Source organism: Hordeum vulgare, chromosome 7H, assembly GCF_904849725.1.
Source record: "Hordeum vulgare subsp. vulgare chromosome 7H, MorexV3_pseudomolecules_assembly, whole genome shotgun sequence".
Classification (NCBI taxonomy): Eukaryota; Viridiplantae; Streptophyta; class Magnoliopsida; order Poales; family Poaceae; genus Hordeum; species Hordeum vulgare.
The window spans coordinates 340,307,701-340,322,032 of record NC_058524.1 but is presented as its reverse complement, the minus strand read 5'-3'; positions in this window follow the sequence as shown (position 1 = coordinate 340,322,032).

The window sequence follows — 14,332 nt, the reverse complement described above, 5'->3', positions numbered from 1 at the left end:
AGCATGATTCTCTAAATAAGATATGGCCATCAACTTTGAGCCATTTAACCATTCTTTCTACAAGCTTCTCAACCTACAGCAAGGGATAAAGCTTAGAAACAGTCACATGAAATCAAATAGAATACCAGTTAACACATGCCCACGAAAATTTAGCTTAGATGTTATCAGTTCAGGCTTTCCGCAACCAGGGTTAACTATTGATTTGGACAATAAGGGATTAGTACTCCTTAATTATTCTAGTACTCTGCATATAGCATGGTAAGTCTTCTTATATGATACCTGATGTAATATGCCATATTCATGTTGAATGTAAAATACAGGAAGATGGATTATTATATTATTACTAAGGACAATATGAATGGCAAACTTCTATAAAACCAAAAAATAAGTACAAACTTCATATTGAAGTTGAGGTTTTTGGCGTCATCTCAAGTAGACGCGATAATAGATCCAGGGAACACTGAAAATTATGTGTCAGCATCATCAATGAGCACAACATAGTTTGTACACTAAAAAATACTTGCAGCGATGGTACTCTCACCAACCATCATGGAACATCCCAAACAAAGAAGCTCTTATATCTTTGGCATGAGCACCTTCAAGGCATGCCTCAAACATATGACAACAAAGTGGTTGTCCTATTTATGAAGGCCAAATACCACAGAAACAATCCGCTGAAAATCCCTTAGAACTACAACCATGTGGAATAGATCAGTAGTTAGTTAAGAGTTTGATCCCAATAGTACAAACATTTCAACCCAACAACATAAGGATTGGATGAAGCACATGAATTTATTTCCCTGTTTGAAAGTAAACATGAATTCTGAATGTCTCTCTTGGTATTATCCTTTGATTCAAGTCCTTTTTCACGGCACAAGGATTGAAGATCGAATTTCATCTAGGCATGACAAAACAAAAACATGACAACTTATGCATCTACCCTGTGGTAGGCCCACACTCTTGCCCGCTATCGCACACGGCCTCTAGTGATTTATATTGGATGCCTCTCTTTTTTTTTGATGTTGTACAAGCGCTGCCTTTCAGGTTTTTGTTCTGTTTTACATCCTGAATCGAAGAATTTCAAGAAATAATCTTGTACGTAAATGAATAACACTCTTAACTCTTTTGGCACCGAAAACAGACTATTTATTCCATGCCGCTGCTTATGAAATTGATTTCATACATATCACTCACAAGCCTACACATCTTCACCCCAACCATTAATAAGTGCATAAAAGGCGTTTTTGCCACTTATTTTTGGTTCAAGCAATGCGAATATGCAATATGTACTTATCTGTACTGTTCCCTTTGCCATCTGCTCCATAAAAAGAATTCCAGACAATTTCGAATGGAATGAGATGTACCATCCAGATACTAGGCAAAAAGAGTCTTACTCTACTCTAATTTCCACCGCCGGCACCACCACATCGACTAGACAGGCAACTGACTGCATCGTACGGCTAGGGTTCCCCGTACTTGCTTACAGGGCCTGGTAGCCCTGAGCGAAGGAGGGCGCGGAGGCCGAATACGCCTGCTGAGGCAACCTTGAGCAGCACGAGCAGTGAAGCAGCGGCGGTGACGGCCATGTACACCTGCCTGGGGACGGCGACTACGGCCATGTACACCTTCATGGGGACAGCGGCGATGGAGGGAGATAGGGGTGAGGCTCCAGATCCGGCGACGGGGGGAGAGAGGAGTCAGGCTCCAGCGCTCGGCACCGGCGTTGATGCAGCGGACGATGTTGGTGAGCAGCTTCGGCAGCAGGCGGGACCACCTCTCCTCGTCGGCATCCCCTCCTCCTCCTCCTGGAGGTGGCCGGGGGCATCCTCCGGGGCGACCTTGGTTTGAGCTGGATACATGCCTGTCGCCGGATGGATCTAGGAGCCGCCGGAGCTGCGACGTGAGAGGGGGAGGGCCGGCGGCGAGCAATAGGAGGAGGAATAGGCTAGCGTGGGTGGTGTCGGTGGCGAGGGAGAGGGGATCGTGGAGAGAGATACGAGACAGAGAGGGGGGATGACGTTGGACTGGTGGGCGCTCTCTCTCTCGTGGGCTCCTATTTTTTATCCTTTTCTCTATGGATGGATGGAGGGATGTGGGGGTGCAGAGCTAATGGATAGATGGATGGATATGCGCCACATCATCGATCCGTGGAACAATGTTTCCACCAATAGGAATTAAGCTCATGCAATTGTGTTCTTCTTTTTATTTTTCTTCTAATTTTTTCTACCCTCTTGACCGACGAAGGAGGGCAAGTACTAACTGCATCCACATCGGTGAAGGTTCCGGCGGCCTCGTCTAGGACCACGTGAACCCGCCCGACTGCTACCACACATGAATATCGAATGGATGTGCGGCATGTCATCTATCTAAGGCATAAATGTTTCCACGAATGAGAAGTAACCTATCGTGTGGCTGTTTCCACCCTCAAGTGAAGAAGACGGTGTCGTGCATGAAGAGGGTCACACTCTAGAGCCATGTGGCGGGCGTCTAAAGCTATTTTTGTCATTTAAAGAGTTTTCCGCCAAATCAGAAGGAAATCAAATGGAATCGGAAGGAAATCGGTCAAACAATTTTGCACAAGGGTGCATCTTGGAATGGCAAACAATGTTGCAAAAGGGATTTTTCATTTTATTTGGATCTAAAATTCATTTTCCATTTGTGGCCTTGTCGACACCTATACAAGACACATAGGCGAAATTGTTGAGTTTTCTGCCCAGTCACCTCTGTTTAAGCCTATGACCTCCTTAATTTTGTCATGGAGGACCTACAATACGGGCATAAATAGAGATACACATGCCAGTGACCATTTTGGACAATGGGATTATGACCTTCTTGATAGAGATGGTCAAACATTTCTACGGTTTGGACCCTATTAGACACCCCATAACCTTTCTGTAGATTTTAGTCATAGATCTATGACCAATAAGACCGTCGTCAATATTTTTTTGTCATAAACGAGCTTATTTCTTGTAGTGAACTCTTCCACCAAGTAATCCAACTAGCATCAACTACAAAGAGTAATCAACACTACTAGCAACCTTACAAGTACCAATCGGAGTCGCGAGACGGAGATTGGTTACAAGTGATGAACTAGGGTTTGGAGATGAGATGGTGCTGATGAAGATGTTGATGGTGATGAGTCCCCTCCGATAAGAGGAGTGGTTGTGATGACGATGGCGATGATTTCCCCCTCCGGAAGGGAAGTTTCCCCAGTAGGACCGTCCTGCCGGAGCTCTAGATTGGTTCTGCTCAAGTTCCGCCTGGTGGCGGCGGTGAATCCACGAAAAAGCTCCTCCCTCATTTTTTTCTGGACGAAACCCTTCATATAGCAGAAGAGGGGGCAGTGGGCCAGCAGGCTGCCCACAAGTCCTCATGGGGCGGCCTGGGGGGTGGCTGCGCCGTGCAGGCTTGTGGCCACCTACACGCGCCCCTGTGGCGCTTCTTCGGCCCAATATTTTTTATAAATCCGAAAAAAAATCCTCGTTGATTTTTACGGCGTTTGGATTTGCGCAGAATAGGTATCTCAACTTTGCTCCACTTTCAGGCCAGAATTCCAGTTGCCTGCATTCTACCTCTTCATGTAAACCTTGCAAAATAAGAGAGAAAAGGCATAAGAATTGTATCGTGAAGTGAAATAACAGCCCAAGAAGTGATAAATATCAACATGAAAACATGATGCAAAATGGACGTATCAACTAGAAATTCTTCTGGTACGGCAACAGACAATAGCGCCAGAAATTGACACGTTGACGGAGACTCGGCCTGCGTTGGTTTTTCCCTTGAAGAGGAAAGGGTGATGCAGCACAGGAGCAGTAAGTATTACCGTCAGTTTGAGAACCAAGGTATCAATCCAGTAGGAGAATCTCGTCAAGTCCAGAGTACCCGCGCAAACACAAAAGAGCTTGCACCCAACGCTTTAAAGGGGTTGCCAGTCCCTTCAAGATTGTTTGCAAAGTGAGATCTAAAGGCGGAAAGTGCAACGAAGTAAAAAGTGTAAGGCTGAAAATATGGTGTGGAGTAGACCCGGGGGCATAGTGTTCACTAGAGGCTTCTCTCAAAATAGCAAATATCACGGTGGGTGAACAAATTACTGTCGAGCAATTGATAGAACCGCGCAAAGTCATGACGATATCTAAGGCAACGATCATACATATAGGCGTCACGTCTGAGACAAGTAGACCGATACTTTCTGCATCTACTACTATTACTCCACACATCGACCGCTATCCAACATGCATCAAGTGTATTGAGTTCATGATGAACAGAGTAACGCCTTAAGAAAGATGACATGATGTAGAGGGATAATCTCAAGCCAATGATGAAAACCCCATCTTTTTACCCTTGATGGCAACAACACGATGCGTGCCTCGCTACCCCTACTGTCACTGGGTGAGGTCACCGCAGTGTATGAACCCAAAACCAAGCACTTCTTCCATTGCAAGAATCATAGATCTAGTTGGCCAAACAAAACCCACAACTCAAAGAGAATTACAAGGATATGAAATCATGCATAAGAGAGATCAGAAGAAACTCAAATAAGATTCATAGATAATCTGATCAAAAATCCACAATTCATCGGATCTTGACAAACACACCGCAAAAGAAGATTACATTGGATAGATCTCCATGAAGATCATGGAGAACTTTGTATTGAAGACCCAAGAGAGAGAAGAAGCCATCTAGTTACTAGCTATGGACCCGTAGGTCTATGGTGAACTACTCACGCATCATCGGAGAGGTCATGTTGTTGATGAAGAAGCCCTCCGTATCCGAATCCCCCTCCGGCAGGGCACCAGAACGTGCCCCAGATGGGATCTTGCGGAGACAGAACCTTGCGGTGGCGGAAAAGTACTTTCGATGATCTCCTGATTATTTATGGAATTTTAGGGAATATATAGGCACAAAACCTAGGGCAACGGAGCCTCTAGGAGCCCACAAGCCAGGAGGCGCGGGCCCCCGTGGACGCGCGATGAGGGCTTGTGGGGTCCCTGGTGGCCCCCTGCCCTGATTCTCTGGCTTCCCGATCTTTTTCTGTTCCGGAAAAAATCTTTTTGGCAGTTTCATTCTGTTTGGACTCCGTTCAAAATCCTCCTCTGAAAGGGGTCAAAAACATGGAAAAAACAAGAACTGGCACTTGGGACTGAGTTAATAATTTAGTCCCAAAAAATATATAAAAGGCATGCAAAACATCCAAAGTTTGACAAGATAATAGCATGAAACCATCAAAAATTATAGATACGTTGGAGATGTATCAAGCATCCCCAAGCTTAACTCTTGCTCGTCCTCGAGTAGGGAAGTGATAAAGAATGAATTTTAGATGTGGAATGCTACCTAGCACAGTTTTCCTTTGCAACTTCTTTCACGTGACATGAATGTTCAGATCTGTAAGATTCGAAACAATAGTTTGCTATTGACATGAAAACAATAATACTTCAAGCAAACTAGCAGGGTAATCATGAACTTTCAAAATAACAAGGCCAAGGAAAGTTATCCCTACAAAATCATATAGTCTGGCTATGCTCCATCATCCTCACACAACTAATATAAATCATGCAGAACACCGGTATTGGCGAAGTAATTGTTTTCGCCCTCTTACTTTCTCAAACTTTTTATAACTATCACGCAATACATGAGCGTGAGCCATGGATATAGCACTATAAGTGGAATAGAGTGTGGTGGTGGTTGTGAGACAAAAAGGAGGAGATGTTCACATTGACTCGGCGTATCAAAAGGCTATGGAGATGCCCATTAATAGATATCAATGTGAATGAGTAGGGATTGCCATACAAGAGATGCACTAGAGCTATAAGTATGTCAAAGCTCAAAAGGAGAACTAGTGGGTGTGCATCCAACTTGCTTGCTCACGAATACCTAGGGAAATTTTGAGGAAGCCCATCATTGGAATATACAAGCCAAGTTATATAATGAAGATTCCCACTAGCATATGGTAGTGAAAAAACAAGAAGCTCTCAATCATGAAGAACATGGTGCTATCATAAAGCACAAGTGTGGAAAAAGATAGTAGCATTGTCCCTTCTCTCTTTTTCTCTCTTTTTTTTTGGGCACTTTGGCCTCTCTTTTTTTCTCTTTTCTCTTTTTTTATTTGGGATCTTTGGCCTCTTTTTTATTTTTATTTTCTCACATGGGACAATGCCCTAATAATGATGATCATCACACTTTTATTTACTCATAGCTCAAAGCTCAAAATTATGATGACTCGATAGGAAATGCCTCCGGCAGTGTACCGGGATGTGCAATGATCTTACGATCATGCAATGGAAATATGAGAGTGACGACACAAGTCATGAGACGGAACGGTGGGAGTTGCATGGCAATATATCTCAGAATGGCTATGAAAATGGCATAGTGGGTAGGTATGGTGGCTGTTTTGAGGAAGGCATATGGTGGGTTTGTGTACCGGCGGGAATTGTGCGGCACTAGAGAGGCTAGCAATGGTGGAAGGTGAAAGTGCATCTATACCATGGACTCACATTAGTCACGAAGAACTCCCATACTTGTTGCGAAAGTTTTTATTAGTAATCGAAACAAGGTGCTAAACGCATACTCCTAGGGGAAGGGTTGGTAGGTGTTAACCATCGCGCGATCCCGACCTCAACACAAAGGATGACAATCAATAGATAAATTATGCTCTGACTTCCTAACATAGCGATTCACCATACATGCATGCTACGGGAATCACTAACTTTAACACAAGTATTTCTAGATTCACAACACCCTACTAACATAGCTCTTAATATTACCAAATCCACGTCTCAAAACTAATTGAGAGGAATCAAGACTTCTCTTTCTACTCAATGCACACGAAGATGGAGGTTTTGGCATCCTCTTTGGGTACCTATCACCTCTGGGACTACTTTCATAGCATAAGACAACTACCAAGTCACGCACCGCCGTGCTCTAAAAGATATAAGTGAAGCACATAGATCAAATGTATCTAGCTCAAAAGATATAAGTGAAGCACTATGAGCATTCTAACAAAATCACGATGAGTGCATGTCTCTCTCTCTCAAAAAGGTGTGCAGCAAGGATGATTGTGACACAACAAAAATAAAAGACTCCTAAGATACAAGACGCTCCAAGAAAAACACATATCATGTGGTGAATAAAAATATAGCTCCAAGTAATGTTACCGATGGATTGAAGACGAAAGAGGGGATGCCTTCCTGGGGACTAAGAACTTTAATATCTTCTACTCCAGTTCCAATGCTTTTAGCATCAAGATAGATGGACTCTGAATCGTTGGGGCACTTCTCAACCAGAGTGGATTCATATCCAGCCCAATAATCATTAGGTTTGACACAAGAAAACAAAGATTCAATTGGAGTCACACCAACCACTTTAAGATCTTCGTGATTCTTATCACGAGAAGACGCCTTTTTAAGCCATTCATGTATAGCATGAATTTGGGCGGTTCTTTCTTGGCTCTCAATCATCGAAACAAGCATAGCTTTCAAAGTTTCATCCATGTTGATCTTGGGAGGAGCATGCTACTGCAACAAAAGACCTTCCAATGGCGCCAGAAATAGGCACGTTGTCGGGAAATTATCTTGACGTGCTCCTCCCGGCAACGGCGCCAGAAATAGGAGTGTTGGTTGATACTCCTCAGCAACGACACCAGGAATCCTTCTACTGCGGCTACACCTTAAGGGACTTCCTAGGCAAGTATGCAAAGGATTTCCCCCTTGGCCTTGGAGCCTTGCGTTGGTGTTCCCTCGAAGCGGAAAGGGTGATGTAGCACAGCGGTGGTAAGTATTTCCCTCAGTTTGAGAACCAATGATAAAAATCCCATCTTTTAGCTGTCACTGGGAAAGGTCACCACATCATAGAACCCAAAACCAAGCACTTCTCCCATTGCAAGAATCATAGATCTAGTTGGCCAAAAAAAACCCAAGACTCGGAGAGACTTACAAGGATATCAAATCATGCATATAAGAAATCAGCAAAGACTCAAATATATATCATAGATATCTGATCACAAATCCACAATTCATCGGATCTCGACAAACACACCGCCAAAGAAGATTACATCGGATAGATCTCCATGAAGATCATGGAGAACTTTGTATTGAAGATCCAAGAGAGAGAAGAAGCCATCTAACTACTAACTACAGACCCGTAGGTCTGAAGTGAACTACTCACGAGTCATTGGAGGGGCGATGATGATGATGAAGAAGCCCTCCAACTCCAAAGTCCCCTCCGGCAGGGTGCCGGGAAGGGTCTCCAGATGAGATCTCGCGGAAACGGAAGCTTGCGGCAGCGAAAAAGTATATTCGAGGCTCCCCTGATTTTTTGCTGAATATTTGGGAATATATAGGCCAAGGATCTAGGTCTGGGGGCGGCCATGGAGGCCACAAGCCCTCACACCACCGCCTGCCCCCTAGTGGCGGAGTGGGAGCTTGTGGGCTCCCTGGAGCCCACATGGCTTGGCCCAGAGGCTCCCTGATCTTCTTCCGTTCGGAAAAAAATCATTTCGGGGTTTTTATTCCGTTTGGACTCCATTCCAAAATCAGATCTGAAAAGAGTGAAAAACCCGAAAAAAAAGGAACTGGCACTTGGCACTGAATTAACAAGTTAGTCCCAAAAAGATATAAAAGGTGCATAAAACATCCAAAGAAGACAAGATAACATCGTGAAACCATCAAAAATTATAGATACGTTTGAGACGTATCAAGCATCCCCAACCTTAACTCTTGCTCGTCCGCAAGTAGGGAAGTGATAAAGAATGAATTTTTGATGCTTTCATGCTACCTAGCATAGATGTCCTTTGTAATTCCTCTTATTTGACGTGAATGTTCAGATCCATTAGATTCAAAACAATAGTTTGCTATTGACGTGGAAACAATAATAATTCAAGCAAACTAGCAAGGTAATCATGAACTTCCAAAATGACAAGGCCAAAAGAAAGTTATCCCTACAAAAGCATATAGTCTGGCTATGCTCTATCATCATTGCACAACGAATTTAAATCATGCACAACCCCGGTATTGGCCAAGTAATTGTTTCACACCTTTACTTTATCAAACCTTTTCAACTCTCACGCAATACATGAGCGTGAGCCATGGTTATAGCACTATAGATGGTGTGGAATGTGGTGGAGGTTGCAAGACAAAAAGGAGAAGATAGTCACATTAACTAGGCATATCAATGAGCTATGAAGATGCTCATCAATAGATATCAATGTGAATGAGTAGGGATTGCCATACAAATGATGCACTAGAGCTACGAGTATGTGAAAGCTCTTAAAGATAACTAGTGGGTGTGCATCCAACTTGCTTGCTCACAAAAACCTAAGGCAATTTTGAGGAAGCCTGTCATTGGAATATACAAGCCAAGTTATATAATGAAAATTCCCCACTAGATATATGGTGGTGACAAAACGAGAGACTCTCAATCATGAAGATCATGGTGCTTAATATGCACAAGTGTGGAAAAAGTGGTAGCATTGTCCCTTCTCTCTTTTTCTCTCATTTTTTTATTTGGTGGGCTCTTTGGCCTCTTTTTTTTGTGGGCTTCTTTGGCCTCTTTTATTTCCTCACATGGGACAATGCTCCATTAATGATGATCATCACACTTTCAACTCAAAACTTAGAGCAACTATGACTCTATATGGAATGCCTTCGGTAGTGTACCGTGTCAATGATCTAGCATGGCATAGACATCAACTGAAACATCATGCTAGCTATCTTACGATCAGGCAATGGCAATGTATACGTGGTGGCACATGTCATGATGGTAGTTGCATGGAAATATATCTCGGAATGACTTTGAAAAAGCCATAGTAGGTAGGTATGGTGGCTGTTTTGAGGGAGGCTAATGGTGGGTATTGTGCACCAGCGAAAGTTGCATGGCACTAAGAAGATAGTGATGGTGGAAGGTGAAAGTGCATCTAAACCATGGACTTAACATTAGTCATGAAGAATTTATATACTTCTTGCAAAAGTTTTATTAGTAATCGAAACAAAGCATTCAACGCATACTCCTAGGGGAAGGGTTGGTAGGTATAAACCATCGCGCGATCCCGACCGCCACACAAAGGATGACAATCAATAGACTAATCATGCGCAGATTTCATCACATAGGGGTTCACCATATGTGCATGGTACGGGAATAACTAACTTCAACACAAGTATTTCTAGATCCACAACACCTTACTAGCATGACTTCAATATTACCATAACCACAACACAAAACTAATTGAGATGAATCAAACTTCTCTAACTATTCAATGCACATGAAGGTGGAAGTTTTCGTATCCCTTTGGATAACTACCCCTTTTTAGACTACTTTCAAAGAATAGATCAACTACCAAGCCATGCACCGCTGTGCGCTAAAAGATATAAGTGAAGCACATAGAGCAAAAGTATCTAGCTCAAAAGATATAAGTGAAGCACATGTGAGCTGAATTGTCTACCAAAAGATATAAGTGAAGCTCGACAAAATCACGGTGTGTGCATGTCTCTCTCTCTCTAGGTGTGCAGCAAGGATGATTGTGACACAACAAAAATAAAATACTCCTACGGTACAAGACGCTCCAAGCAAAACACATAACATGTGGTGAATAAAAATATAGCCCCAAGTAATGTTACCGATGGATTGAAGACGAGAGAGGGGATGCCTTCCCGGGGCATCCCCAAGCTTAGGCTTTTCCGGCATCCTTGAATCTCTTGGGGTGCCTTGGGCATCCCCAAGCTTGAGCTATTGCCACTCTTTATCTCTTTGTCCATAAGAACTTCACCCAGAACTTGAAAACTTCACAACACGAAACTTAAACAGAAACTCGTGATAACATTAGTATGAGAAAGCAAACCACCACTTCCTTAGGTACCGTAGCAAACTTATATTCTACTTATGCTGATGTTGGGTTACTGTATTTTCAATCTTCCATGGCTAATACCCCCCGATACTATCCATAGTTTCATGAAAATAAGCAAACAACACAACAAAAACAGAATTTGTTAACAGCAGACCAGTCTGTAGCAATCTGTATATTTCGTATACTTCTGGTACTTCACAAATTCTGAAAGATTACGACAGTCTGAAGAATTTGCGTAGCAATCAGCAGCGAAAAGAATCAACTCAAAATCTCTTACATAAAAAAAAGAAAATTATTTTCGTGAGCAGAAAGTTTCTGTCTTTTCCAGCATGACCAAACGATCATCCCCAAGACTAATCATAACGGTTTTGCTTGGCACAAACGCAAAAAGATACACAAAAAACACAATCATAACAGAATTATGAAAGTGTGGAAAACACAAAACAGAAAGAAAAAGGATAGATTCGTTGGGTTGCCTCCCAACAAGCGCTTTTGTTTAACGCCATTAGCTAGGCAAAAAGTGATGGAATCACGTATAGTCATCTTTGGTGCTCAAACCATAAGTAGCCCTCATCATAGATTCATAAGGCAACCTTATATTCTTTCTAGGAAAGTTCTCCATGGCCTTCTTTAAAGGAAATTGAAATCTAATATTCCCTTCCTTCATATCGATGATAGAACCAATAGTGCTTAGGAAAGGTCTACCAAGAATAATGGGACATGAAGGATTGCAATCTATGTCAAGTACAATGAAATCCACGGGTACATAGTTCTTATTTGCAACAATAAGAACGTCATCCATCCTCCCCATGGGTTTCTTGACAGTAGAATCCGCAAGATGCAAATTAAGAGAACAGTCTTCAATCTCATGAAAACCAAGAATATCACATAAAGACTTTGGAATCGCGAAAACACTAGCACCCAAATCACACAAAGCATTGCACTCATAGTTTTTGATCTTGATTTTGATAGTAGGTTCCCACTCATCATGAATTTTTCTAGGTATAGAGACTTCTAGTTCGAGCTTCTCTTCAAGAGATTTCATCATAGCATCTACGATATGCGCGGTAAAGGCTTTGCTTTGGCTATAAGCATGTGGAGAGTTTGCAATGGACAGCATCAAAGAAATGCATTCAAACAAGGAGCAATTATCATAATTGAATTCCTTGAAATCCAAAGTGGGAGTTTCATTACTACCCAAAATTTTGACTTCTTCTACTCCACTCTCCACACCTTTATCATCAAGATAGGTGGACTCCGAATCATTGGGGCGTTTTTCAACCAAAGTGGATTCATATCCAGCCCCTCCATAAGTAGGTTTGACACGCGAAAACAAAGATTTAAGAGGGGAAACACCAATCACTTTAAGATCTTCGTGATTTTCATCACAAATTTCAGGTTTAGCTACCATCTTATTGACTAAGGTAGCCTGCTTGTCAGAAATTTGGCCCACCAATTTTTCAAGCTGAGAGAGCTGAGAATTAAGTGCAAGGAAATCATTGGCCATATCATCAACCTCTTTATTCAAACAGACCAACAAGGAATTTTTCCCTTTTAATTCCCTACGGAAGTAACTATTTTGGTCAAACTGAGAAGACATGAAACCTTTGACATTAGTTTCAATCTCCTCCAATTTTGTGAAATAGTTTGGTTTGGCCATTAGGAAGGCTCTCTCACGAACAAACCTAAGAGCAGGTGGGCGAAAGGGAACGGCAAAAAGGCAAAAGAAAACGGCGGAGGAGAAAGGCAAATGAAAACGTCAAATGCGAAGTGGGGGAGCGGAAAAATAGAGGCAACTGGCAACAAAAGTAAATGCAAGAGAAGAGTTTGTGAGACCTACTTGGATAGATCTTGATTTCTCCTCCCCGGCAATTGCGCCAGAAATACTTCTGCTACGGCAACAAAAGACCTTCCAATGGCCAGAAATAGGCATGTTGCCGGGAAATTATCTTGACGTGCTCCTCCCGGCAACGGCGCCAGAAATAGGAGTGTTGCTTGTTACTCCTCAGCAACGGCACCAAAAATCTTTCAGCTGCGGCTACGCCTTAAGGGACTTCCTAGGAAAGTATGCAAAGGATTTCCCCCGTGGCCTTGGAGCCTTGCATTCGTGTTCCCTCGAAGCGGAAAGGGTGATGTAGCACAGCGGTGGTAAGTATTTCCCTCAGTTTGAGAACCAAAGTATCAATCCAGTGGAGGAGTATCTCAAGATCCTGCACAAACACAAATGCTCGCTCCCAATGCTATGAAGGGGTTGTCAATCCCTTATAGATTGTTTGCCAAGTGAGAACTAAAAGAAACAAAGTAACAAAGCAAGGTAAAAGCGGAGGTGTAAACGATGGAAGTGAATAGACCCGGGGACCGTAGTGTTTACTAGTGGCTTCTCTCATGAAAGCAAGTAGACGGCGGGTGAACAAATTACTGTCGATCAATTGATAGAACCGCGCAAAGTCGTGACGATATCTATGCGATGACTATATCTATAGGCATCACGTCCAAAACAAGTAGACCGATACTTTCTGCATCTACTACTATTACTCCACACGTCGACCGCTATCCAGCATGCATCTAGTGTATTAAGTCCATAAGAACAGAGTAATGCCTTAAGCAAGATGACATGGTGTAGAGGGATAATCTCAACCCAATGATAAAAACCCCATCTTTTTACCCTTGATGGCAACTACTTGATGTGTGCCTTGCTACCCCCACTGTCACTCGGAAAGGTCCCCACATGGTAGAACCCAAAACCAAGCACTTCTCGCATTGCAAGAATCATAGATCTAGTTGGCCAAACAAAACCGAAGACTCGGAGAGACCTACAAGGATATCAAATCATGCATGTAAGAAATCAACAAAGACTCAAATATATATCATAGATAATATAATCACAAATCCACAATTCATCGGATCTCGACAAACACACCGCCAAAGAAGATTACATCGGATAGATCTCCATGAAGATCATGGAGAACTTTGTATTGAAGATCCAAGAGAGAGAATAAGTCATCTAGCTACTAACTCCGGTCCCGTAGGTCTGAAGTGAACTACTCACGAGTCATTGGAGGGGCGATGATGATGATGAAGAAGCCCTCCAACTCCAAAGTCCCCTCCGGCAGGGCGCCGGGAAGGGTCTCCAGATGAGATCTCGCGGAAAAGTAAGCTTGCGGCGGCGGCAGGGCGGCGGAAGGGTCTCCTGATATTTTTCTGAATATTTGGGAATATATAAGCCAAGGATCTAGGTCAGGGGGCAGCTAGGGAGGCCACAAGCCCTCACACCGCCGCCTCCCCCTGGTGGCGGAGTGGGAGCTTGTGGGCTCCCTGGAGCCCACCTGGCTTGGCCCAGAGGCTCCCTGATCTTCTTCCGTTTGGAAAAAAATCATTTCGGGGTTTTTATTCTGTTTGGACTTCGTTCCAAAATCAGATCTGAAAAGAGTCAAAAACATGGAAAAAACAGGAACTGGCACTTGGGACTGAATTAATAAGTTAGTCCCAAAAAAGATA